The sequence below is a fragment of the Puntigrus tetrazona genome, unplaced genomic scaffold (assembly GCF_018831695.1).
Source record: "Puntigrus tetrazona isolate hp1 unplaced genomic scaffold, ASM1883169v1 S000000905, whole genome shotgun sequence".
Taxonomy (NCBI): domain Eukaryota; kingdom Metazoa; phylum Chordata; class Actinopteri; order Cypriniformes; family Cyprinidae; genus Puntigrus; species Puntigrus tetrazona.
The window spans coordinates 235,471-262,272 of NW_025048505.1; the positions used below are offsets into that span (position 1 = coordinate 235,471).

At 42.3% G+C, this 26,802-nt stretch overlaps 1 protein-coding gene and 1 long non-coding RNA gene across 3 annotated transcripts in view; both read left to right on the top strand.

Moving 5' to 3' along the window:
* LOC122335881 (NACHT, LRR and PYD domains-containing protein 3-like) overlaps positions 1–26,802 on the top strand; it is a 140,875-nt gene that overhangs the window by 51,964 nt on the left and 62,109 nt on the right. The gene's annotated exons all lie outside the window — the stretch shown is intronic.
* On the top strand, positions 1,793–24,794 carry LOC122335876. 2 transcript variants are annotated; one of them, XR_006249016.1, is made up of 8 exons: positions 1,793–1,838; positions 15,211–15,260; positions 15,346–15,392; positions 16,147–16,289; positions 16,433–16,480; positions 21,184–22,951; positions 23,121–23,291; positions 24,494–24,794. It is a non-coding gene; the product is annotated as an uncharacterized LOC122335876 (long non-coding RNA). The 2 variants fall into 2 exon arrangements; XR_006249015.1 differs by lacking the exons at positions 21,184–22,951; positions 23,121–23,291; positions 24,494–24,794 and having other exon boundaries at positions 16,433–16,918.

The window sequence follows — 26,802 nt, forward strand, 5'->3', positions numbered from 1 at the left end:
CTGGGTGTTAACATCACGCAGGACCTCTCTTGGTTCTGTCACATCAACACCCTGGTGAAGAAGGCCCGGCAGCGTCTATACCATTTGAGGCACTTCAGACTCCCATCTCAGGTGCTCAGGAACTTTTACACCTGCACCATTGAGAGTGTCCTGACGGGAAACATCACCTCCTGGTTCGGGAACAGCACCATGCAGGACAGGCGAGCCCTTCAGAGGTGGTGTGGTCAGCTGAACGCACCATCCGCACTGAGCTCCCTGTGCTGCAGCACATCTACAACAAGCGGTGCTGTACCAGGGCCAGGAATATCGTGGGAAGACCTCAGCCATCCCAACAATGGACTCTTTTCTCTGCTGCGTTCAGGAAAGCACTTTCGTTCCCTGAAGGCAAACACAGAGAGAATGAGGAGGAGCTTCTTCCGGCAGGCCATTCGGAGTCTGAACCAGAGAACACCCAGTATTTTACACACGGGATTCCCATGTCCACCTCTCTTTCCCCAGATACCCACTTACACTGGACAAAATTTCACTAGTCACTTTACATTCACACAGCCACTTTATATTTTATATTCTATACTTTATATTTTATATTTTATACTTTATTTCATTTTTTTACCTTTTATACTTTGCACATTTCTTATATTATATATATATATATATATATATATATATATATATATATATATATATATATATATATATTGCTTTCTTTCCCGACGCTGGGCGGCTGTATAAAACATTTCACTGCATGTCGTGCCATGTATGTATGTGTATGTGACAAATAAAATTTGAATTTGAATTTTGAATTTGAATGTTTATTTTCTATAATTAAATTATTGTATTGTATATGCTAATACTACTACTTAAAGTGAAGGTATAGAGCCTACAGTATTGTTCTGAAAAAGAATTAGGATGGTTTTGTATCAATATTAGTGCTGCACCACTGTGTATGTTGCATTTACTTCTGAATTATGCTCAGGGTTGTTATATTTAACTTATATTTATACTTCATATAATGTTGGGTTTACTCGACAACAATGACTCTGAAGAAAAACTGAAGAAAATTTTTGTACTTTATATTTGATAAAGAAAAGGCCTTAGATATTATTCAGCATTTGGTCTACTGTGTGTGTATTGTATGGTTTTTATATATTTTCTTAATGGATCATTGCATTCAAGCAAGATCCAAGCCGATACCGGCATTAAAGTTGTCATCCCGGGATTAAACCAGTCTCGAGACCGACTCCATTGTGACGTGAAACATGAAAGTGAAAGTGATCGACTCTGGCTCCTCCTATCCTGTAGGACGTCAGCTCTCCGTTGCTATGCGACAGGAGCGGTAATCTAGAACACCTGAGGAAATCCCGAGGAGGCGTGGCTTCGAGCTTCACGCGCTTCAGTTTGGGACACAGATACAGTGGTCTGTGTTTGTTTCCACTAGCTGCTCGTGAAACGGAAGTTTAACACATTAGAAATAAGGACGTCCTCGTATTTACTTCCGCGTTGAAAAATAAAGTGCCTAGGTGTGTGTTCGTTGAATGACCCGTTCAAAGTACAAATCAAAGTACCGCGAGAGCGAAAGTAAAGAGAACACAGAACCGTCAAGTCGATCTCGCGATACTTTGATGTTATGCACCTTGTACTTTACATGACGTTTACACCTGATCGTTTTTCTGATCGAAAAAGCCATCATTAACCTAATCATCATTTTAATGTTTATGCGGGGACATAGATGAACATACAGAGAAAACAAAGACATTTTGAGAAGTTGTCTAGAAACTGAACGTTTTGATCAAAAGCAAGTCTTCAGCTGTGGAGCAGAAAGACACTTCCTTATTCATGTAAGTAAAGATTAAATACTGTCTTAATCATGAAACACTCATGAAACATGATCAAATATGAACAAACAGGATTCACTCTAATGGGCTGTAAACATTTTTTTAAACATGTATGTATGTGTGTGTATATATATATATATATATATATATATATATATATATATATATATATATATATATATATATATATATATATTGTTGAGGGAAACAGGACGTTTTCCCAATTTTGTAAGTTTGCCTTGTTTATTTGAGTGATACCTTCTATTGTGAACACATTGTGATGTGTTACTGATTTAATATTTAATATTGTATTCTTTTATTTGATAAGTATTTATAAGATACACAGTACACATGGTATTGTATTCACTTTATTGAATAGTAGAGAGAAAGACCACCACAGCATCATGTTTAAAAGTAGTTTATTGAGAAAAAACATTAGGTATGATATATGTAGCATTTAGTTAAAGTATAGTCAGAGATAAAATATGTATTAGTAAGAACTTTGAAGAATAGGAATATTACCGTTGAGTGCTGAGTTCCCCGCATGAGAGAGGAGGACATCTAGAAAGATCTTCACAGAAGAGCAGACTGATAAGATGGCTGTGTTTTTTTATAGTGAGCTTCTTGAGAAGGAGGTCTCCAGCTGTATGAGACTTTCCCAAAAGTTTTGACATGCACCTGTAGTCTATATAGAGAGGTTGCACTTAGAAGTGAGCCAGAAGATAAAGCTACACCCTTCTCCGATGCCAGACAGCACATGTTGAACAATGAACAATGAACAATGAACAATGAACAACAATGTTGAATGGATGTTTGAACTCATTTGTAGTAATCTATCTTTGAGAAGAAACTTTTGTGGAAAAACCCTGATTTATATTGACCCTTATTCACAAAGCATGTGTTTATGCTAATAGGGGCAGAGCAAATCACACCTGGGTAGGACCTTTTCCCTACTGTGACATCAATATAGGGATAATCTGAAAAGCTTGTTTGGAGAGCTGCTACTGAATAACTGATTTTATAAATAAATTAGTGGGTGGATTTTTACCATCACAAGTTGGTTGTTTTCACACTCTGCAGCCACACAGTTGAGGTCAAACACCAGATTTTTGCATAATAGGTCACATTTAATAATAAAGTTTGTGTAATACCATTTTCATAAATGTGTTTTTTGATTGTCTCTGTTGTTAGTCAAAAGAAAAACAGAAATGATTAAATAAACAGAGTAAGGTTTGATGGTAGAGACTCACATGACTTTATTACTCACGATTAGTGCAAATTATGAGTGCAAATAAATGGTAGACAAAAAAGAACACTTAAGTGTAGTGTCACTTTCGTGATTTCACAAGCAGGAAGGAGCACTCGAGAAGTAAAAGTAAAACTTAAACGGATTTAATTCTCTTAACGGGCAAAATAATAATAATTACAGGCAGACAGACAGACAGGCAGGCAGGCAGAACATAAACCACGTGTAGGTAACCTCGACAATCGGACAAACACACAGGACTTAAATATACAAAGTAATTGACTAAACTAATGAGACACAGCTGAAGAAAATTATACAATAAACACAAAAGGAAGGTAGGGCACAGAGAGCTTGTGACATGAGACAAAAACAATACTAAAAGAGTCCGGAGATGTGACATAACTCCCCTACTGGAAGGTGCGTCCTCGCACCTAAAGTAACATCAAAAAAACAAAACAAAACTAGGAATTGGGGATACCAGATCTTAAGAGGAGGTTCTGGTGGAAGACGGCCCCCAGAGGGGGTAGGCAGACAGGAGTCCAGGGAGGTGCAGGCGGAGGAGGAGCCATGGAGCGGCCATCGACTCCATGGGGCCAACAGACGGCGGAGCAGGTGGTGGAGGAGACTGAGAAGGAGGTGGAGATCCGAAGAGACAGGGTGACGCGGGAGGCACTGGAGGACCCTAGCGACGCCACAGGCTTCAGCGACCGATGTGGAGACAGGGGCGGGAAGGATGCGGTGGAGCCAGAGCGACAGAGGGCTGAGGTGGAGCCGGAAGGAAGGAGGAGGCTGACAGAGCCGGAGGGATGGAGGGACGAGGCGGGCCGGAGGAGAGGAATCCCGAGGCGACGGGTGGTCGACGACTGACCAAAGCAGAAACGGGAGGGACGATGGAGCCTTGTGGAGCTGGTGGACTGACGGACCACGGTGGGAGAGAGGAGGAGCTAGGAGCCTATGAGGAGCCGCGGGTCTATGGACCGATGTGGAGTTTGGGACTCGGAGGCGGGAAGGTGAGGCGAGGATACTCCACCCACACCGGTGATGGAGAGCGGTAGACCTGTGGCAAGCTCCAGATGGTGAGCTGAGGATGAGCGCAGGGGCTGCTGGGATCCATCAACGGCGTGTGGCAATGGTGGAGGGTGGTTAAAACTTGAGGCGGCGCTGGCTACGCGGACACTGGAGGGAGCACACGTGGCACGGGCACTGGACGGAGCTTCTGGGAATAGTGTCTTGAGGCAGGCATTCAGGACGTCTGGGCAGAACCAGCGGGCTAACAGGACGGCTGGGCGGGACCAGTGGGCTAACAGGACGGCTGGGCGGGAACAGGTACTCTGGATACAGGAGGTGCCCAGTTTAAGTCCAAATCCACATCGTCCAGCTCCTGTTGTAGATCCAGCAGCCACAGGTGGATGATCAGCTCATCCTCAGCCGATGTGCAGTGGGTGGAGCTCCACTCTGTGCTCTCAGTGCAGACGTCTGTCTCCACCGTGGCAAACTCTGCTGCCGGCTCACGCACCTGGTCTGTCGAAGTCGGCTCGGGTCCGTGGCGCCCACAGCTCTATCGCTCTCCTTTGCGATGGTTTCCGTGGTCGTGCCAGGCTCCGCGACTGCGCCATCGGTGGGCACATGCTTGGGCTCAGCGACGCGGTGAGATAATGGGCTGGGTTCTGGTTCTGGTTCTGGTGTGGGGCACTCATGTGGCGACGCTCTCTCGAGGGCCATCTCCGGACAGCTTCGCTCATGTGGTGGTGTTTAATCCGGAAATGGATCGAGCACAGGAAGTTGCCCGGTAGCGTGAGTCATTCGCGAGGGCGAGGAAGCCTTAGTATAGCGCTCGTGAGAGCGATCCTCCTGCTCCAGCAAGAGGATGAGAAGTTGGGGTCGCCATAAGGGGAATCCATGACAAAAAAAAAAAGGGGTAAATACGCTGCTATTTACTTTTACGGTCCGATTGTACTGTCAAGTTTGTGGTTTCGCAGCAGAAAGGAGCACTCAGAAGCAAAGTAAAACAAACTTAAACGGATTTAATTCTCTTAACGGGCAAAATAATAATAATTACAGGCAGACAGACAGGCAGGCAGGCAGAACATAAACCACGTTTAGGTAACCTCGACAATCGGACAAACTGAAGACAAACACACAGGACTTAAATATACAACATAATTGACTAAACTAATGAGACACAGCTGAAGACAATTATACAATAAACATGTGAAGGGAAGGTAGGGCACAGAGAGCATATGGCACGAGACAAAAACAATACTAAAAGAGTCCGGAGATGTGACATGTAGTAAATAATATTTAATATTTTTAAATATTGCTACAGATTCTGAATTAATTGTAAAGGTTTGATAGCACTGACTGAAAGACCTGCCAAGACAGCATTGCAATAGTTTATCTTCAAATGTATTGCAGTCAATGAAGAAAAAACAAAGAAAAAAGTGTGAAACCAAAATTTTAAAAAGAAAGTAAAATTATTTTTCACAAAATGTAAAAATTGCAAAACTGGGCTACAAAATTCCAGTTTCTAGAATTCTAGGTTGAATTTCTCTTTATTTTTTTTTAAGTAGGCATTGCCTGCCTTTTTGTTCTTGTAAAAAAGCCACTGATACAATTATACTACAATGTAGACATGCTAGCTATAGTTATGAAACATCTTATTTAACACCACATATTTAAACATAGTAATTCAGTGAAAGTCATACCTCAGTATGTTCAGTTGACAGTGTGAATTCTTCAGTCCTTTAGTAAGCAGCTTTACTCCTGAATCCTGAATTGTTACTCAGGTCCAACTCTGTCAGATAGTTTGATGATTTTAGAGCAGAGTTTCACAGCATGTTTCATCAAAACCACAGCCGTTGTATCTGTCCAAAGAGAATATTTTAGTCTAATTATTTTAGGATAGTCCGTTTTTTGCAATATTTTATTGTACTTTTTATAATCAGTTATTTCTCATATTTATTTCAAATCATATTTCCTACATTTAGAAATAATTATTTAGTGATGTAAAAGAAAAACTTTAAATGAACAGCAGTCAGTGAAATTACTCACAGAGCTTTTCTGCAGCATATCACAGCTGGAATGAGTCTCTTGTAGTCTGATTGTTCTGATGTAAACATCTTTGGGTTGAACTCATCCAGCACCTTTTCTGATATTAGCAGTATGTAGGTCAACACTGTGCACATTGAAGATGAGAGATCTCTTCCTGGATGTTCATTTGAACTGAGGTAACTCTGGGTTTCCTCATATAATGAATGATCCTTGAGTTCAAGTAATCAGTAGAATAGGTTGACTGGAGCTTCATCTGAGATATTGTACATGTTTTGTTTTTGTTTAATACATTTAGTTACTTTTTTGATGCACTCTGTAGTGTCTTCAGGGTGTGTGATCAGGCCTTTCAGCAGGATTTGATTGTATTTCAGTGAAATGCCCATCAGAAACCACATGAACAGGTCCAGATGCCCTCTCTGACTCTCTTTGCCGTTATCAATGGCCTTCTGAAGCCCTGCAATGTGACATTTTTTTGGCTCATCAAAGAAAAACTGAAGCTCCTGCATGTTCTTGTTCAGGTAACAGATGAACATTCAGAAAGAAACTCAGATGAAACTCAGATGAACGCTCAGATGCACAAAGCAGAAGACCTTTTTGTAACCCGTGATACGTAATGTAAGGTTTGGACCTACTCTACTGATAGACCAGTTAGTGCAAAGGTTTGGTTCATCCGAGGAGAGAGAGAGAGAAATGTAGCAGAAGTGAACAAAAGTTATTTGAATGAGATTTTATTTTAGTGATCCCTTTAAACCAAATAAACAACACAGACTTATAATTAGGAAAATGAACAAATAAACAAAGTATAATTTCTCTGAATGACGTACCCAAGTTTCACGAAAGCATTAATTTCCTCAATGAACTGCTAAAAAAAACCTGAGGATTCAGAAATTCCGTCTCAATTGTCAATTAATTGATGGTAATCTCAGTCTTTAGTCTCCACTCCAGATCAGGACAAAGTGAACTGTGCAATTTCACTCCTACCAGTTGAAGGTGTGCAAGTTTAGTTCCTGTGTCTGTCCAACCGGTGAAATTCACGCAAAGGTTTCAAAGATTCGCTTAAAGGAGGCTCGCCAGTCCAACTCCACACCGCAGTTATATGAAGAGTTGAGACAGTTCAAGAAAAGTTCTCACTTCAGCCGATTCATCCAGGAAAGGAACTCACATGGGACAAGAGCAGAACAAAGGGAAAGAAAACCTGGCCAAGGAACTAATATACATGTACATCAAATGAACCAGGACATTTGCAGATGAACCCTGTTTCAGACGTCACTCTCAATTGCCTTCAGCTTCTCTGACCTTAATCTCTCTCATTTCGGTGCCTTGAATCTTCCGAAACTGCATCTCACATCTGCTCACATGAGAGGCTCACGAGGAAAAGGAACGATGGCGAATCTTCTGCTCTCTAAAAATTGCGCGATCATGACCCCTATGACGTCATTCACCCACGACCTCATTGCCGAAGTGAAAGAATGCGCTATTGGTCACAATTATAACTTTGATATTTTATATATTTTCCACAGTCATGTTTTATGTTTCAGTTCTTGTTTTTGTTTTTTTTTTAAAACAACTATTATTTAATTAATATTATTGCTGAGTTAATGTACTAGTATGCACTTGTTTATGCATTAGTAATCTGGGTTACACTTTGCTCCATAAAGTCTGTGTTCCCTTTTGAAGATCTCAGCGATCATTCCTGTGAACTCAGTGTCTTTACTTGCATCAGTACCACACGCTTTCAGATCTTCCTTATAGAACACAATGTTTTCTTTTTAGTTGAATCAAATGCTAACAGGCTAACTTTAAAATCATCTTTTTATTTAATTGTAAGTGCTCTGAACATTCTCTTTCTTCTTGTTCATTGTATTTCTGGTATCAGTATCAGCAGGAAGTGAATGTACACTTCAGTGAGTGTTGTGTTGATGTTCACCACATACTGAGGATGGATCTGATTGGCTGCTGCTGGTTGTGATGTCATCCAGACAAGAGCTAATGGTTCCTTTGACCAGACTTGTAAAAAGCACATCCACAGATGCACTTTCCTCAGTAGTGTTCAGTGATCTACTTTTTAAAATTTAGAGACAGGCGACTCTCATCACGTCCATCAAATATAAATGCCAGCTTACATTCCCTATATAGCTTTTTTTCCTCCCAGGTCCTTCAGTTCAAGATAAAATTCCAGCAGAATCTCGTGGAGACTGAAAAAAACCATACATGCAACCTGCATGATCATACACTCACACTCTCAACTAAGTCATCTGATAACGAATTTATAGATACCAAACATGGTATGAATGAAGTGGTATTAACTAGTGACTTGCATAAACGTTACATACAACACAAAGACAAATACACAAACAGTAACAATATACACAATGATCCTGGAATATGCATAATAGGAAATTCATGGACAAATTGTCTAGGTCTTAATGAAAGGAGTAATTGCAGTATGCAGTATGTGTCTGTTTTAAAGAGAATGTCCTGGTTACCTTGTTAACAGGACCTGGGGTCATTCAAAGACATACTGGCACCTAATTTGTATATTGGGTGAGGGGTCTATGATTGTCACTTAATGTAATGAAAAATTGTAATGCGTGTCTGATTGGTTTAAAAGCTACATCTGGATTATGGCCGTGTTCATTGGTCATTCAGAAGTATAGAAATCATTCTGCAATCAATGTCATCAGTATGTTTTGCAACAATAAGGTTACAAAGGTGTTGAAAGGTGAGAAAGCTCTTTGCTTTTTATCCATCGTGACATGTGTCTTGTTTGACATGTTGATAATGACATGTTGATAGGTGATAGGTGTTTATAATATTAATTTCCACTGACAAAGGGCATGACTACTTTCTCATTACTAATGGATTTACATGCCTTTTGCACCTCCTTTTTGTACGCTTGGTGGTTTGACGCAGGAAGGAGCACTCGAGAAGTAAAATAAACTTAAACAGATTTAATCCGGGCAAAATAATAATACACAAGCAGCAAGACAGGCAGGCAGAACAAAAACCACGTATAGACCTTGACGATCAGAAAAGCGTGAACTCAAAACACAGGACTTAAATACACAACATAATTGACTAAATTAACGAGACACGGCTGAAGACAATTAACTAGAACTGAAAGTAGGGCACACTGAGCACATGACAACTTTTTCCTTGTGTTATTCCACTGAATTTTTCTAACTTTTCTTAACTACAGAGTTAAATGTGTGTGGCACTGAAACAGTAAAGCCTCGCCCTTCTTTGATTTGATTGGTCATCTAAATCCTTCTGACATTGACAAGCGCTGTCTGAGTTGTTTTTTTTTCTTTTATCACCCTAACAACAAACACATCATCATTTTTTTGTTAATTAGCAAATGTGCTTTTCTTCAAAACAAAGAGAAATTTCTGAACATCTTTTAAGAATGCTGTTTTGGACATTTCCACTTGGTGGTGGTTGTTTCCTGACTGCCAACAATGGCTGCCTTCAGTGTTTGGGTCTCCAGCATGCAGAAGAGGCGTTACGGGAAGGCTATGTCCGCATTGCATTGCCCCTGACAGGGCTGCGATCTCATGTCATGAACCGCGCCTCTGTGGCTCTCTCCCGACGGCCACCGGAGGGAAACCTCCCAGAATATTAGTCCTCAGAACTCCATTTCCCATCATGCCATTTCCCAGCCCTGATTACTTGTCCAGCTGTACCCCATTAGACTACTATATAAGCTGCTACCAGATTGTACTCATTGCAAAGTCTTATCCTTGCTCGGCTGGTAATTCTAACCGCTTGTCTTCCTGTGTTTGACCTTGTTCCGTGTTTCGCTTTCGCGATTGTTTGCTGCCTACCCATTGACCTATTGCCTGACTCTGTTTTCGACTCTGCCTGCCCTATGTTATCTCAGCTATTGTTACAGACCTTGCCTGTTTGACTATTCTCATTAAAGAGCTTGCGTAATGGATCTGAACGTTCATGACTCCTCATTACATCTCGCCTCTCTATCCTTCATGGTGGAGAGGCACCCTCTGCTGCCACCAGTCTATAGCTTTATAGCTTTTATTCACTGTTATATGTTTACCTATGTGTAACCAGTATGTAGCACCATGGTGCGTCGAGACCAAGAATTCACATGAAGCAGAAATCCCAATAAGGCTTGGACTTGACTTCATTATTTGCTCACCTGCCTTGACTTGTTTATGAACTTAAGTGACATCACATTCATAATCAGTAGGGTTCAATGTGATGTCGATCCACCCTTGCAGCTATAACAGGTTCAACTCTTCTGGGAAGGCTGTCCACAGGGTTATGGAAATTTTTGACCATTTTTCCAGAAGCGCATTTGTGAGGTCACACGTTGGACGTGTAAGGGTCCCCTTTTCCTGCAGATTGAATCCAGAGGCCCTGGTCGAAGGTCAATGCGTGTTCGGTCTTTTCTTTGCGCCTCGATAAAATCACTAATATTTATTAATCTTTGTGTTTCCTAATGAGTTACTAATGACCTGCTTCTATCATCTGATCGTGGTTCTATCTCGCTATTAGTGCTATTAGATCTTAGCGCAGCATTCGATACTTTCGATCACAACATTCTCTTGGATAGACTAGAAAACTATGTTGGCATTAGAGGAAGCGCTTTAGCATGGCTTACATCATATCTATCTGACCGCTATCAGTTTGTGGCATTAAATGAGGAGGTATCATATCGATCAAAAGTGAAATATGGAGTTCCTCAAGGCTCAGTGCTAGGACCGTTACTTTTCAACCTTTACATGTTACCTCTGGGAGATATTATCAGGAGTCATGGTGTTAGCTTTCACTGCTATGCTGATGATACTCAGCTCTATATTTCAGCGCAGCCTGGTGATACACACAAATGAATCTAACAGAATGCATAGTCGATATAAAAGCTGGATGATGAGTAACTTCTAATGTTAAATTCTGAAAAAACAGAGTGCTAATAATTGGACCTAAAAACCCCACATATAATAATCTAGAACACAGCCTATCACTTGATGGCTGCTCTGTTAATTCTTCATCATCAGTTAGAACCTAGGTGTGCTGTTTGACCATAATCTTTCCTTTGAAAATCATGTTTCTAGCATCTGTAAAACTGCGTTTTTCCATCTTAAAAATATATCTAAATTACGACCTTTGCTTTCAACCTCTAATGCAGAGATATTAATTCATGCTTTATGACCTCAAGGTTAGATTATTGCAATGCTTTATTGGGTGGTTGTTCTGCACGCTTAATAAACAAACTTCAGCTAGTCCAAAAACGCAGCAGCCAGAGTCCTTACTAGAACTAGGAAGTATGATCATATTAGCCCGGTTCTGTCAACACTGCACTGGCTCCCTATCAAACATCGAATAGATTTTAAAATCTTATTAATTACCTATAAAGCCCTGAATGGTTTAGCTCCTCAATACTTGAGCGAGCGCTTATCACATTATAGTCCTGCACGTCCGCTGCTTCTCAAAACTCTGGCCATTTGATAATACCTAGAATATCAAAATCAACTGCGGGCTGCAGATCCTTTTCCTATCTAGCACTAAACTTTCTGGAACAATCTCCTAACTGTGTTCCTGGAAGCAGACACACTCTGCCAGTTTAAATCTAGATTAAAGACACATCTTTTAACTTAGCCTACACATAACACACCAACACACCTTTTATTATTCAAATCTGTTAAGGATTTTTAGGCTGCATTACTTAGATTTGCTGGAACCGGGAACACTATTTCCTACAATACGATGTACTTGTGACATCGTGAAAAGAATGGCATCTACGCTAATATTAGTCCTGTTTCTTTCTCAATCTGTTTTCACAGTTTGTATCCAGACTAGATGGTGGATCAGCACCCAGAGATTATGTTCATCAGAGACCAGAACACCTAGATGCGCCCACGACAGATCACCAGATCCTGATGCACACACACACGCACACGCACACACTAAGTCATTTACACTACCTGACACAGCAGCGTTTAAAATTGAACTGGAAGTTAAGTGCTGGGCCCGTCAGAGGAGAACTGACCCCAACTGAGTCTGGTTTCTCCCAAGGTTTTTTTTCTCCATTCTGTATGCATGGGGTTTTGTTTTCTTTGCCAGCTTGTCGCCTCTGGCTTGCTTGGTTGGGGACACTTAACTTCTAGTGACTATCGTTGAATTGACTACAGAGACCGCTCTCTGCATTTAATAAGAAATTGGTCACTTTCGTCATTATACATCCCTGTCATTATACATCCCTGTCATTATACTGTACAGTGCTTTGATGCAACTCTGTGTTGTTAAAAGCGCTATATAAATAAAAATGATTGATTGATTGATTGATTGATTGTTTCCAATTATAGTACCTACCTTATACATAATTTTATCTGACTCCAATCTTTCGTGATTTTAGTTATATTTACTTAAATGTAACTGCTGATCCTCTAGTTGTGATTAAATTTGGATCATTAATTAACTATAATATTTCCTAGTTTCACTTTATCGCTCATTAGGAGTCTGGGTCGCTTAGAGACCTTGTTTGGCCAGAACAGACTCACAACACATCTGGGCTAGTCCAGGTCTTAGTCAGAGGCTAATCCGTAGATCGCTTACCTTAATGCAGCCATCTCCTCGATAGACTCAAAAAGAGTATTTTTTTTTATGCATTCCCTACATAATAGCATGCTAAGCCAGTTTGGTGGCCAGAATTCAAGATCTCAAGACGGCTCCATCCATCGATCGTTGATCTGACTCACCCTAGGACACCAACAATGAGGAAATCCTCAGAAGTCACTAACCCACTAGAAAAGTTGTTTCAGACAATATTATAAGTTAACCAAGATTAACATTTATTTTGCCAGGCAAGAACAGTTTCCAAATTGGTATGATTGATAAACATTTGCACAACTGATCAGCAGTACAAAAATTTCTGTAACATCCAACCAGCAGAGGCCCTCTCCGAGTACTGACTCGAGCCGCTCCCTCTACTACTACTACTACTTCGGGTTAGGGCTATAGAACCGTAGAGCACCAGGTGCTCTACGCTAAGGCTATGCCAGCCTGTCTGCCTTACCAAGCGCTTACCATTGATCTACTGACTTCTATTGTGTATGACCTTTTGCTTGCTTTATCGACTCACGGCTTCACGGATCTTCCTTGTCTGTTACGGTACCCGATTACTACTGAACTTTGTTATTGACCTCTGCCTTCATTCGACTTTGCCCACGGATCTCCCTTTGTGTATGTTTGCCTTCTGGACTGATACTACTGTTGCCAACCCTTGCTTGTTTCTGACAATCCTCATCTGTGTGTGTGTTTCAATAAACATCCGCAAATGGATTCGCAATCGGCTTCCGCCTCCTCCTTACAATAACACAAAACAAAATAAAATAAACTTAAAAGGTCATTATACCTGGTCTTTAAAAGTACATAGTGTAGTGTACACCACACTACACGGCCGATCTGTGCGCCTTTTGTTGTGTTTTGGTATAAACCTTTTGGTGTTTAGGTTCCCGTGCTCCAGTGTCACACCTGGCTGGAACATGTTCAGAGACCCAAAAGGAGGGCACACTCTCCTTCTCAGCAGAACACAGTTCTACCAAGTTCTTAATCTTTTCCATAATATAAGTGATTACTGTGTAATTGAGACCAATTTACCAATCGCACTGAGACCTTTCAAATGAGACCAAACATGAAAGTAAAGAACAATAGGTTCATAAGACACATGACATATAATGCCTTATTCTTAATGAACTTTAAACCAAGTCTTTTGGGCAGAAGGAGGGGAAGCAAGAAGAGCAGAGGTTAAGAGGGTGTCATAAACACAATGGGGGTGGTGTTGTTTACTCTCTTTTGAAGTCCTTTTGTTCCTTTGGATATCCCTTCTCAGATCAGTCTTAATGCATATACAGGTTTTGATTCACCTCCTTACATCGGTCTTCTCCCTGGCTCCTCCTCCGTCTGCACCTCCTGACTCCTTCTGCTTACTCCCTCCTGGGTTCCCGTCCTCCACCGGAACCTCCTCCCAAGCTCCCAGTTTTTGTTTTGCTTTTTGTTTTGTAGAGTGCCAGGAGTCGCTCTAGGAGGGCTGTGTCACTGAAGTCAGTAGAGGCAGCCCTTATTTCTAGATGATCTGTGATCACTCCTCTGCTGCTACTTCCTGTTTCAAGACTATAAATTCTGAAGCAGGCCCCTCACCTGCAGGTCACATTGATTGATAGTTGTTTGTTTCTAGTTAGCCCTAGCCCTGTGTTTCCCCTTATCTTAGATTCTTTGGTTTTGATCCTAGCTTTCTCTGATACTTTGACTGTTTACTGCCTGACCCGACCTCTGCCTGTTTTTGGACTTTTTTTGTTGCCTTGCCTCTTATACTCCTGTGTGCTGTGTTTCAACGTCTGCCTGCTTTGTCCATGCCTTCAGCCAATAAAAGCCTGTGAATGGATCCGCACGCCTCAGACCCTTCATTCGTTACACGTATAGTTCTTAAACATTTTGAAAATAGAGTTTAGGATGTAACCAAAATTTAGCTTTAGGACGTAACAGCTTTTATTGGCTCGTAAATCCTTGGCTCCATGTGACTACGTTTGTGTCCATACTGTTCTAATCAAAGATAGCGTAATCTTGTATCTCCCTGCTCCCAAGTCCTAAATATTGTATGTTTGATAAAACATGATTTTGGGGAAATGTGTTAATGTTGGTGTGCGATAGCAATATAAGGTATAATATCCACTTTAACAAAGCAATGTTTAATAACTCGAAAAATATACAGTATTTTTAATTCCTGAAAAATAATTGTTTTGGGGATGCAGGATTACGCCGACAGTGACAATATTCAGATTCAGCCATTAATCATTCTCTCAACTGAATAATACCAACATGTAGGTCCTGGCCATTTGTTGCATGTGTGGTCAAATATAAATGTACATTTATTTATTACCACTAGGTTGATTTTGGTTGTGGTAAAATAGCAGTTTCCATGGTAACTAAACTTCAAAAGGTCATAATATTCATCTGATTTCAAGCTGAAAATAAAAGGTCTTACTATTATCCTTTTGAAAAATCTCTTAAGGATGCATAATTTCTTCAGTAACATTCAAACCTTTTCTTCTTGTCCTGCAGAAGTCAATGACAGAAGATGACGTCGGAGCAGAATCTGGATACAATGGAAGGTGCTGTTGCTGATTTCTGATATAATTTTTTTAGCATTTTGATTTTAACATATTTTAATATTCTTTATTACTTTGTTATTCACAGGTGAACATAAATGCTTAGAGGCAAGAGAAAACAGAGAGAAAAACAAGGTAAAGAAACTTTAGTGCATAAATAAGCCTGTGTCATGAATCTATCTAACAATCTAACAAACATGAGCTGAACATAAAAAGAAGTGAAACTGTTAAACTGAACCATGGGTTTTCTACTTTTTGTCTTTCTTTTTTGAAAAGAAAATGTGCTCCTTTTAGAAGTTAATACAAGAAATACAAGGCTAATTATGTGGGTATATTTACACCCCACATAAACAACAGCAGCAAGGAACCAAAGCTCTACCAGTGACAGAAATAGAGGAAAAATCTTTGGGAGAATCCAGGTTTAGTTGTAGGGCCAGTTCTCCACCGCTCAGACAGAATTGTCTGGATAACGTGGTTTTGTGCCCATGGCCATGACCTCTTCACCCAAGGATCTGTCTCTGGGGCTCATCTAGGTGGTCTGGTCTCCACTGAGGGTCAGGGCTGTAGAAGTGGACTCTAGCTCCTGATCCACAATCAGGTCTGGATACGGACTGGCTCTGGGATTGGATTAGTCACGCTTTCGCCATCTGTATCTGCTGTAGACTCATTGTATTGGTAGTTGTGATGTTAGAAGTAGATTTATTGATTATTATTTTTACAAACTTCTCCATATTTAGGCAGATCCACGAATCATATATTTATGTTTTTAAATGATCTTCTGTAGTACTTTATTCAAATTCGCACCATCTAGAAGTCTGTAATTCTGTTAAATGTATATTTTGTGTTTAATTCTGAAATCTAATAATCTCTCTCTTTCGTTACACTCAAGTTCCAGTCCAGATGAGAAATGCCCGACTACAGTCAGTGTTGATATAAATTCTGAAACAGGTGCGAGTGTAAATGCTCCTCTATTGACTGCTAACACCTTCACAGGACCAGTAACCATTTATGGCTCAAATGCTGAAGGAAACGGTACATTTACTTTACTATGACTAGACACACTACTAGTACTACTAACATCAGAGTAAAGACTGGTAATGTTACAAAGACTCACTTGATTTAGCAGCATTTTAATTCTGTGGAATAATATCACAACTAATTTCTTTCTCTACCAGATAAACAGAAATCCTCAGAGATGGCAGAGGAACACAGAGAAATACAAGGTAAATCAACAACATCTACAACAGTGTGTTACAGCCAAAAATCTGAACACTGTATATGCCTGGTCTACATCAACACTGTTCAAGCTTTTCATGATAGTGAGATCCTAGTTTTTGCCTGTCCCTGATGAAAGATGGACATTGTGAAACAATCTTGCCGATTTCTGTTACCGTGGTTCCTCATATGGTTTTGTGACCAAAACAAGAGTCAAATACCTCAAACTTCCTCTATCACAGCTTCCTCTCCTTTTAGCAAACATAAAAAGTACAACAGCTAAACTACGCTTTCTCATGATCTTTTCTTTACCACTAGCGCGTTTTATTAATAGACATTTTATTCTTTTTAAATGCATCACAGCCAAGTCATGTCATAGCTGTCACGAATGAGCGGTCTGAGGCGTGCTGGATCCATGTGCAGGCTTTATTAAAGGAAGGCATGGTCATAACAGTCAGGCGTCAAACAGGGCTAACAGATATATAGGAGGCGAGGCAATAACGAAATCCAGAAACAGGCAGAAGGTCAGGTCAGGCGCGCAAACGATCAGAGAATCAGTAAACAGACAGGGTCAAAACCAGAAACTATAATCCACGAACGATCTGACTATGAGACAGGCGAAACAATGCAACCTGCAGGTGAGTGGCTTGCTGCAGTCTTTATAGTCCAGGAACAGGAAGTTAATGCAGAGGGAGTGGATGCAGATCACCCAGAGGTCAGGGCTCCCCTCTGCTGGCTTGGTGACATAGCCCCCTCCTAGAGCGACTCCTGGCGCTCCACAAAATAAAACATAACTGTGAGCTTGAGAGGGGGTTCCGGGAGGAGTCAGCAAGCTGAGACCAGGGAGGAAGAGACGGTGGGAGGAGCCAGGTGAAGACGGAGGAGTCCGGAGCGGAGGCGATCCAGAACCCAGCCATGATGGTCAGTGGTGGAGCCGACGGAGGAGGAGCCATGGAGAGTAACGGTCATCAACCCCATCAACCGACGGCGGCGGAGCAGGTGGTCGGGGAGACTGAGGCGGAGGCAGAGAGCCGAGAGCCAGGGGTGACACAGCGGCGCTGGAGGTCCTAGGCGATACCGCAGGCTTCGGCGACTGATGCGAGACGGGGACGAGAAGGACGAGCGGAGCCAGAGCGACAGAGGACTGAGGTGGAGCCGGGAAGGGAGAGGAGCCTGACAGAGCCGGAGGAATGGAGGGACGAGGCGGCTGGAGGAGTGGAATCCTGAGGCGACGGATGGTCGACGACCACCAAGGCGTAGCTGGAGAGACGATGGAGCCTGGTGAAGCTGATGGAATGACGGAGCACGGTAGAGAGGAGGGAGCTAGGAGCCTAAGGGAAGCCGGCGGGTCTACAAGCCGAGGTGGAGTCTGGGACTCGAGGCGGGACGGTGAAGCGAGGATCCTTCACCCACGGCGGCGCGGGAGACTGGCAGACCCGGCGTGGCGAGCTCCAGGTGGAGGGTGGAGGATGAGTGCAGGGGCTGCTGGGATCCATTGATGACGTGTAGCAAGGGTGGGAGGGTGGGATAACTTGAGGCTTTGCACGAGGCGCCGGGCACTGGAGGCTTTGCACGCAGCGCGGGCACTGGAGGCTTTGCACGAGGCGCGGGCACTGGAGGCTTTACGAGGCGCGCTGGCACTGGAGGCTTTGTACGGCAGGCGGCAGCCATCTTGGGAGGTGGCGCTGGGCAGGCGGCAGCCATCTTGGGAAGCGGCGCTGGGCAGGCGGCAGCCATCTTGGGAAGCGGCGCTGGGCAGGCGGCAGCCATCTTGGGAAGCGGCGCTGGGCAGGCGGCAGCCATCTTGGGAAGCGGGGCTGGGCAGGCGGCAGCCATCTTGGGAAGCGGCTGGGCAGGCGGCAGCCATCTTGGGAAGCAGCGCTGGGCAAGGCGGCAGCCATCTTGGGAAGCGGCTCTGGGCAGGCGGCAGCCATCTTGGGCAGCGGCTCGGGGAAGGCGGCCATTACTGGAGTTGTTGTGTTGTCCTCTCCTCCTCAACACCCAATGTGAAAGCTGACCCCACAGTCACTCACCCAAACTCAATAAACTGAGCAAGCGACTCACGTGGACCCTCGCGAATAAGTTTGGTCTTGAGTGGCTGATTTACTCCCTCATGATACAACTCAATCAATAAACAGTCCTGAATGTCAGAGAGGTAAGCCATGTCCAAAAACTCTTGAGTATAATCCTCAATTGATCGGTTACCTTGCTTGAGGGCCAATAAACGTATAGCAAGGGTCCTACCTGGCCATGGATCAGGTGAAAAAGCCGCTGGACCCTGGTGTGAGGTTGCATTCTGTCACGAATGAGCGGTCTGAGGCGTATGGATCCATGTGCAGGCTTTTATTAAAGGAAGGCATGGTCATAACAGGCAGGCGCCAAACAGGGCTAACAGATATATAGGAGGCGCAGGCAATAACGAAATCCAGAAACAGGCAGAAGGTCAGGTCAGGCGGCAAACGATCAGAGAATCAGTAAACAGACAGGGTCAAAACCAGAAACTATAATCCACTTAACGATCTGACTATGAGACGCTCATGCATTCATGACATCTAGACTGGATTACTGTAATGCCCTGCTCGCTGGTTGTCCAGCATCTTCAATAAACAAGCTTCAGTTAGTATAGAACGCAGCCGCCGAAGTTCTTACCAGGACAAGGAAATATGATCACATAACCCCAGTTTTATCCTCCCTGCACTGGCTGCCTGTTCATTTCGGATTGATTACAAAGTACTGTTACTGACCTACAAAGGCTCTAAATGGTTTAGCCCCATTTATCTGACTAGCCTTCTGTCTCGCTACAACCCCACACGCTCTCTAAGATCTCAAAACTCAGGGCTCCTGGTAGTTCCTCGTATAGCAAAGTCTACTAAAGGTGGTCGAGCGCTTTCACATTTGGCACCTAAACTTTGGAATAACCTTCCTGCTAATGTTCAGGGATCAGACACACTCTCTCAGTTTAAGTCTAGGCTAAAGACATATCTTTTAGCAAAGCATACTGTAAAGATTAACAGAAACCTATGCTACAGTACATCGTGATTCCCAATAGTATGAATGGCCGCTACTCTAATTATTCTTTTGTCTCCACCTCGGGATGTACATCCCGAGGCATCTAGTTACCGAGCCTCCAGTGGACCCAGTGAGGAGATGACCTTCCCTGCGATGACGTCGAGGAAAACTCAACCTTCTGTCTGGACTAAATCTATCTTGGACTTTCTACATTGTAATTCATCCAGCTGTTTTGTAACGCATCCTGTTGTGTGGTGACTTGCTTATGTCTGTGGAACGATTTGCTTTTGTCTTGTAATAATTTGCTTTTGTGAAGCTGCTTTGGAACAATAGCCATTGTAAAAAGCGCTATACAAATAAACTTGAATTGAATTGAATTGAATTGAGACAGGCGAAACAATGCAACCTGCAGGTGAGTGGCTTGCTGCAGTCTTTATAGTCCAGGAACAGGGAAGTTAATGCAGAGGGAGTGGATGCAGATCACCCAGAGGTCAGGGCTCCTCTGCTGGCTTGGTGACAATAGCCAAGTTTATTAGATCAATTTCACACTGTTTGTAAAAATCTTATATTATTAGTAAAAATGTGCAGTGATTAGAAGCCCTAATACAGAAAATATGATAGAATTATTATATTTTAAGTAGAATGATCATACCTAGGAGTACATATCCCTCTGGGGCTGACATACACTGACAAACTACGCAATTGAATTCATCTCAATATAAATGTGTTATTGACTTAACCAGAGCGAAATTAACACGGGATAAAAGGAAAAACATTTTCTCAGAGCCCTGACTATATTTGCATTCCAAACTATATAACAGCACATTGAGCACACAGCCCTTTACAGAGCTGCCAAATATCACGTGATTTCGCCCTTCTTTCCTGCAGTTACACCAGAAAGGTTTTCCAGCGTAAGTAAATTACTACAGTGGTAATTTTTTTTTAAATTACAAGTTGTGTTTCTTATTTCACAGTAATGTCACAGTAATGATCAGTCGATGTGTTATTTAGTTTGCCTTGTTAGTTTTTCAGTATATAAAAGTAACTTGAATCATCAGAGATCCTGTAGAGATGAAAGTAACGCTTGTTACTTTAGTTCCACTGATTAACGTATTCTTCATAATCATAGTCAGATGTATTTAATTAATCATAACTGACCAAATACAATGTTGATTTTGGCTGAAGCGTTTTTATTCTTCAAAATATCCAGTTTATTAAAACATAATAAACAACCTTATTTAAATGAGTTTCTGGGGTTGGCTATAATCCAGATGTAACATTTAAACTAATCAGATATAACCGGGCCACCTCTGCCAGATCAAATATATTTATGACCTATAAATATATAGAGAGAATCTCCTTCCTACACAATTCTCTTAAAAAGACACATACTGCATACTGCAATTATTCCTTTCTAGTCCTAGACAATTTGTCCTGTTATGAATTTCCTATTATGCATATTCCCAGATCATTCCTTATATTGTTACTGATTGTGTATATTGTCTTTTGTGTTGTATACTATATTTATGCATGTTTATGATACATCACTAGTTGATACTGTCTCATTTGTACCAAATTCAATCTATGAATTTGTCATCAAATTACTTAATGTTAAGAGTGTTTATTATATGATCATGCAGGTATGAAAATATTTCTCAATTATGTATATTTTTTTATCTTCAATCTTGTTTTTTTATTACAGAGCTGCAAAACTTTTGGAAACTCACAAAACAAACATGAAGGAGAAAACAGAATATATTTTTGAGGGCAACAAAGACAAGGAAGCACAACTCAAGGCTGTTTACACAGATCTGTTCATCACAGAGGGAGATATGAAAGATGTCAATCAGGAACATGAGATTCTGAAGATTGATGATGCTTTCAAGAGCAAAAAAACACAGGACAAGCCAATCAAATGCAGTGATATATTTACCGAACTGAGGAAAAACAGGGAGAAAAAAATTGTTCTCCTAAGGGGCATCGCTGGCATTGGAAAAACTGTCTCTGTGCACAAGTTCATCCTGGACTGGGCAGAAGGAAAAGCCAATCAAGATATACAGTGTGTGTACCTGCTTCCATTCAGAGAGATTAACTTAATGACAAATGAAGATTTCAGTCTCCATGAGCTTCTGCTGGAATTTTATCCTGAAGTGAAGGACCTGGAGAAATCAAAGCTATATAAGGGATGTAGGCTAGCATTTATATTTGATGGACTTGATGAGAGTCGCCTGCCTCTAAATTTTAATAGTAGATCACTGAACACTGTTGAGAAAAAGCATCTGTGGATGTGCTCTTTACAAGTCTGGTCAAAGGGACTCTGCTTCCATCAGCTATTGTCTGGGTGACTTCACGACCAGCAGCAGCCAATCAGATTCCTCCTCGGTATGTGGGTTTGTTCACAGAGGTGCGAGGATTCACTGACCAACAGAAGGAGGAGTACTTCAGAAAGAGATTCACAGATCAGAGTCTGTCCACCAGAATCATTTCACACATTAAGACGTCTCGTAGTCTCTACATCATGTGTCACATTCCTGTGTTCTGCTGGATCACAGCCACAGTACTTCAGGATATTCTCACTGAGAACAATGAAGAGAACACAACACTCACTGAAATGTACATTCACTTCCTGCTTATACAGATGGACATGAAGAGCCAGAAATATGATGATCAACAAGAAAGAGAATGTTCAGAGCGCTTACAATTAAATAAAGAGATTATTTTAAAGTTAGCCAAGTTAGCATTTGAACAGCTGAAGAAGGAAAACATTGTGTTCTATAAGGAAGATTTAAAAGAATGTGGTATTGACGCGAGTAAAGACACTGAGTTCACAGGAATGATCGCTGAGATCTTCAAAAGGGAATACAGACTTCATGGAGCAAAGGTCTTCAGCTTTGTGCATCTGAGTGTTCAAGAGTTTCTTGCTGCAATGCATGTGTTCATCTGTTACCTGAACAAGAACATGCAGGAGCTTCAGTTTTTCTTTGATGAGCCAAAAGAAAATGTCACATTGGAGGAGTTACTGCAGAAAGCTATTGATAAAGCCATGAAGAGTAAGAGAGGCATCTGGATTTGTTCCTGCGGTTTCTGATGGGAATTTCACTGGAATCCAGTCAAAATCTGCTCAAAGGCCTGATCACACACCCTGAAGACACCACAGAGAGCATCAAAGAAGTAACTAAATGTATTAAACAAAAACAAAACACGTACTTTATCTCAGATGAAGCTCTAGTCAACTTATTCTACTGCTTACTTGAACTCAAGGATAATTCATTATATGAGGAAATACAGAGTTACCTCAGTTCAAATGAACATCCAGGAAGAGATCTCTCATCTTCAATGTGCACAGTGTTGACCTACATACTACTGATGTCAGAGAAGGTGTTAGATGAGTTCAACCCAAAGAGGTTCACATCAGAACAATCAGGTTACAAGAGACTCATTCCAGCTGTGAGATGCTGCAGAAAAGCTCTGTGAGTATTTCACTGACTGCTGTTTAATGAAATTATTTTTTCTACGTCACTAAACAATGAAATGTAAATGCGAAGTTACATTTTTCCCGATTATGAAGAGAAAAATAAGTTATTGCAGAAAAAACTGAACATCAGTAGATAATCAGGCTAAAACATTCTTTTTTGGCAGATTTGACGGCTGTGGTTTTGATGAAACATGCTGTGAAACTCTGTCCTCTGCTCTACAATCATCAAACCATCTGACAGAGCTGAACCTGAGGACCAATCATCTGCAGGATTCAGGAGTGAAGCTGCTTTCTGATGGACTGAAGAGTTCACACTGTCGTTTAAACATACTGAGGTTTGATAATCACACACGCTTGAAACTTAATATGTTCAAACATGTTAATAAATAGGTGTTTCATTGTTATAGGTAGCAGATATTTCAGTATGATTGTATCAGTGTTATTTTATCTAGTCAAAAAAACAAAAACAGAGAATTTTGTAATACTGTTTCCCACTTATGAGATGAAATAAGACCTTAATGACTTTTAATAGTTTATTTAAAAAGTTATGTGTAGGGACCCCAAGAAACATATATTCTGTGTTTAATACTATTCAAAAGTATTAATGTATGTATTTTATTTTTTTATTTGGGAAAAAAATAGCAAATAACCAACGTAGTTGTGTTCGTGTTGTCCAATAGGAAAGTGTGTTCAATGTAGGTATGCTAACGCAAGCCAATGACTGTTGAGCTTAATGTTGCGTGGTGGCGTGAGTCACGTAATAAGGAAGAACTTATCGCACATGGTGTGAGTGTGTGTTTCCGCGATCTGGCGTCAGGAACAGTTCATAATTCGTTCGGAGACTATTATACTTACTAAAATATAAGGCCCAAAGCGTTTTGTGACTATTCTTTTTGTTTGTGTGATTATTTAAAGTGTATATACTTTTAGTTGACGCTTTTTTATCCCGTGAGTCAACACTCAAATTAAATTGTCCTAGTCCTCCAAGTCTTTTCATTGTATTCATCATCTGGTAGCTTTTAACAGGTCAGAACACATAACTTATTAGTAATAAGACTTCCCTCAATTGGCTCTTGGAGGGTTGAACCACCCGCCACTAAAATGATAGAGATTAAAAATGCCAGTTAAATTTTTTGTCTGAAAAGAAAAAAATCCCATACACCTAGGATGCTTCGATGGTATTGTCACGAATAGCACCTCTGTGGCTCTCTCCGACCACCACCGAGAGAGCTCTCACCGAATACTAATCTCTAAGGACTACATTTCCCACAACCCGTACCTTGGGCTGATTACAGCCACCAGGTGTTCGCATCAGCCAGCCTTTATAATGGACTCTCTCACGTTCACTAAACGCGAAGTCTTGTTTGTGTTAACTGCAATTCTGAGCGTTTATTCCCGTGTTTGTTTTCCTGTTGCCGATCTGTACCTTGTCTACCTCTTGTGATTGATATCTGCCTGCCTTTTGACCTTCTGCCTGTTTTCGTTTACGTCTCTTGGATTTCCCTCGTGTATTATCGTTTGCTCCTGTTTGACCCAGCCTGCCCGACCACGATTAAAGCTAAGTCGCAAATGGATCCTCACGTCTCCGATGTATCATTACAGAAGACTTCGCCACAAACGGATCCAGCGGAAATGTATCTTCTGATGTCTGAAGTCTCGTCTCAAGCTGCCACTCTCGCTACACATCAGCAACAGTTGCACAAGCTCACCACGCTGACGGAGGAGCTAGTGAGGTCGATTCAGGCGCTGACCCTCACGACTACCAATCCAACCCAGCACACCGCCCCATCTGCCCAGCCCGCGCAACCAGTCATGACGCCGCCTCAGCCTAACCTTAATCCGCGTCTCAGTCTACCTGACAAATTCGGCCAGGTCAGCCTCCAAATGTAAGGGATTTTTATTACAATGCTCCTTGTTCATTCACCAGCAACCGGGTTTATACCCCACAGATGACAGCAAGGTTTCCCTGATCTGTTCCTTGCTCACCGGGAAAGCGCTCGATTGGGCCACAGCTACTTGGGAGGCGCGCCGTATGTCTTTCCCCTCATTTAATGATTTCCTGCGCGAATTCAGGGAGGTTTTGCATGCAGCCGGAGGGAAAGAATCCAGGGGACAGCAGCTGCTCGCCTTATCACAAGGTACCGACACAGCTGCGGATTACACACTCAGCTTCCGCACGCTTGCCGCTCAATCAGGCTGGGGGGAGTCGCCACTCAAGCTCATGTATCGGAGGGGTCTGAACACAGAGCTCCAAGCAGAACTGGCGTGTCGTGATGAGGGCAAATCTCTGGAGGAATTCATGGAAATCACCATAAAATTGGACAATGTTCTCAGAGCACGCCGTGGCAAGTACCCGATTCCCTCTTTCTCACACCCTGGCCATTCACCAGCACCGGGCCATGCAGATCAGCTCAACTCACCTTGATCCGAGGAGAGAGAGAAAGAGTTCGGGAGGCGCTTATGTCTCTACTGTGGTCTAGCCGGTCATTTTCAAGCTTACTGCCCAACACGTCCTCAGCGCCAGCGCCAACAACCTGCTTCGTAAGACCGCACACTCATCCTGACTCCTTTGAAATCCAGGTTCTGTTAAAAGTAAAGTCGACATGGATTTCTGCAACAGCTCTTATTGATTCAGGAGCGGCTGGTAATTTTATTGATAAAGCCTTCGCGGACTCTAACAGAATCCCTCTTGTTCCTTGTGTACCCCATGTCGCAGTGGCGGCGGTAGATGGACGGCCAGTCGGATCTGGAACCATTTCTTCCGTTACCCAACCTTTAACACTGCAAGCAAGCCCCTTCATTCAGAATCCATCGCCTGTTCGTAATCCACTCTCCCAAGCATCACCTCATCCTCGGACTACCCTGGCTTGAGATTCACAACCCCACTATATCATGGACAGATCGTCAAATAACACACTGGTCAACTAACTGCCATAACCACTGTCTTAAAGCCCCAGTGCACCGGTCTCCTTCTAAACCACTTCCTGCTGAAGAGGAGGTCATCAATGTATCTGAACTCCCCGCGGAATATCAAGATTTAACCCTTGCTTTTAGTGAAAGGGGCAACTCAATTACCACCTCACCGTCCATACGATTGTGCCATCGACCTCATGCCGGGTCGCTTCCCTCAACGCGGTCGCGTCTTTCCCCTCTCACAACCCGAATCAGAGGCGATGAGATCCTACATCGAGGAGGAGTTGGCAAAGGGATTCATCCGACCCTCTACGTCACCAGCGTCGGCGGGGTTTTTCTTCGTCAAGAAAAAGGATGGAAGCCTTCGGCCTTGCATCGATTACCGCAGTCTGAACGAGGTAACTGTCAAATACCGTTATCCGCTGCCTCTCGTACCAGCCTCCCTAGAGCAACTCCGTAAGGCTAAGTTTTTTACTAAGTTGGACCTCAGAAACGCATATAACCTGATCCGTATCAGGGAAGGAGATGAATGGAAGACTGCTTTCTCCACTACATCTGGGCACTATGAGTATCTCGTTATGCCGTTCGGGCTCGCAAATAGTCCTTCTGTCTTTCAGGCTTTCGTAAACGAGGTATTTAGAGACATGTTGCACCGATTTCTCATTGTCTATATGGATGACATCCTTGTGTACTCTGACAACTTTGAGTCTCATGTTACCCACGTCAGAACAGTTCTTCAACGCTTGATTGACAATCAACTGTACGCCAAGCTCCAAAAATGTGAATTCCATAGGACCCAAGTGGCTTATCTGGGGTACATCATCAGTTCTGACGGGGTGACGATGGACGAACACAAGGTCAAGGCAGTCGTGGAGTGGCCGCGCCCCGCTACAGTCAAGGAATTGCAGCGTTTCCTGGGGTTCTCAAATTTTT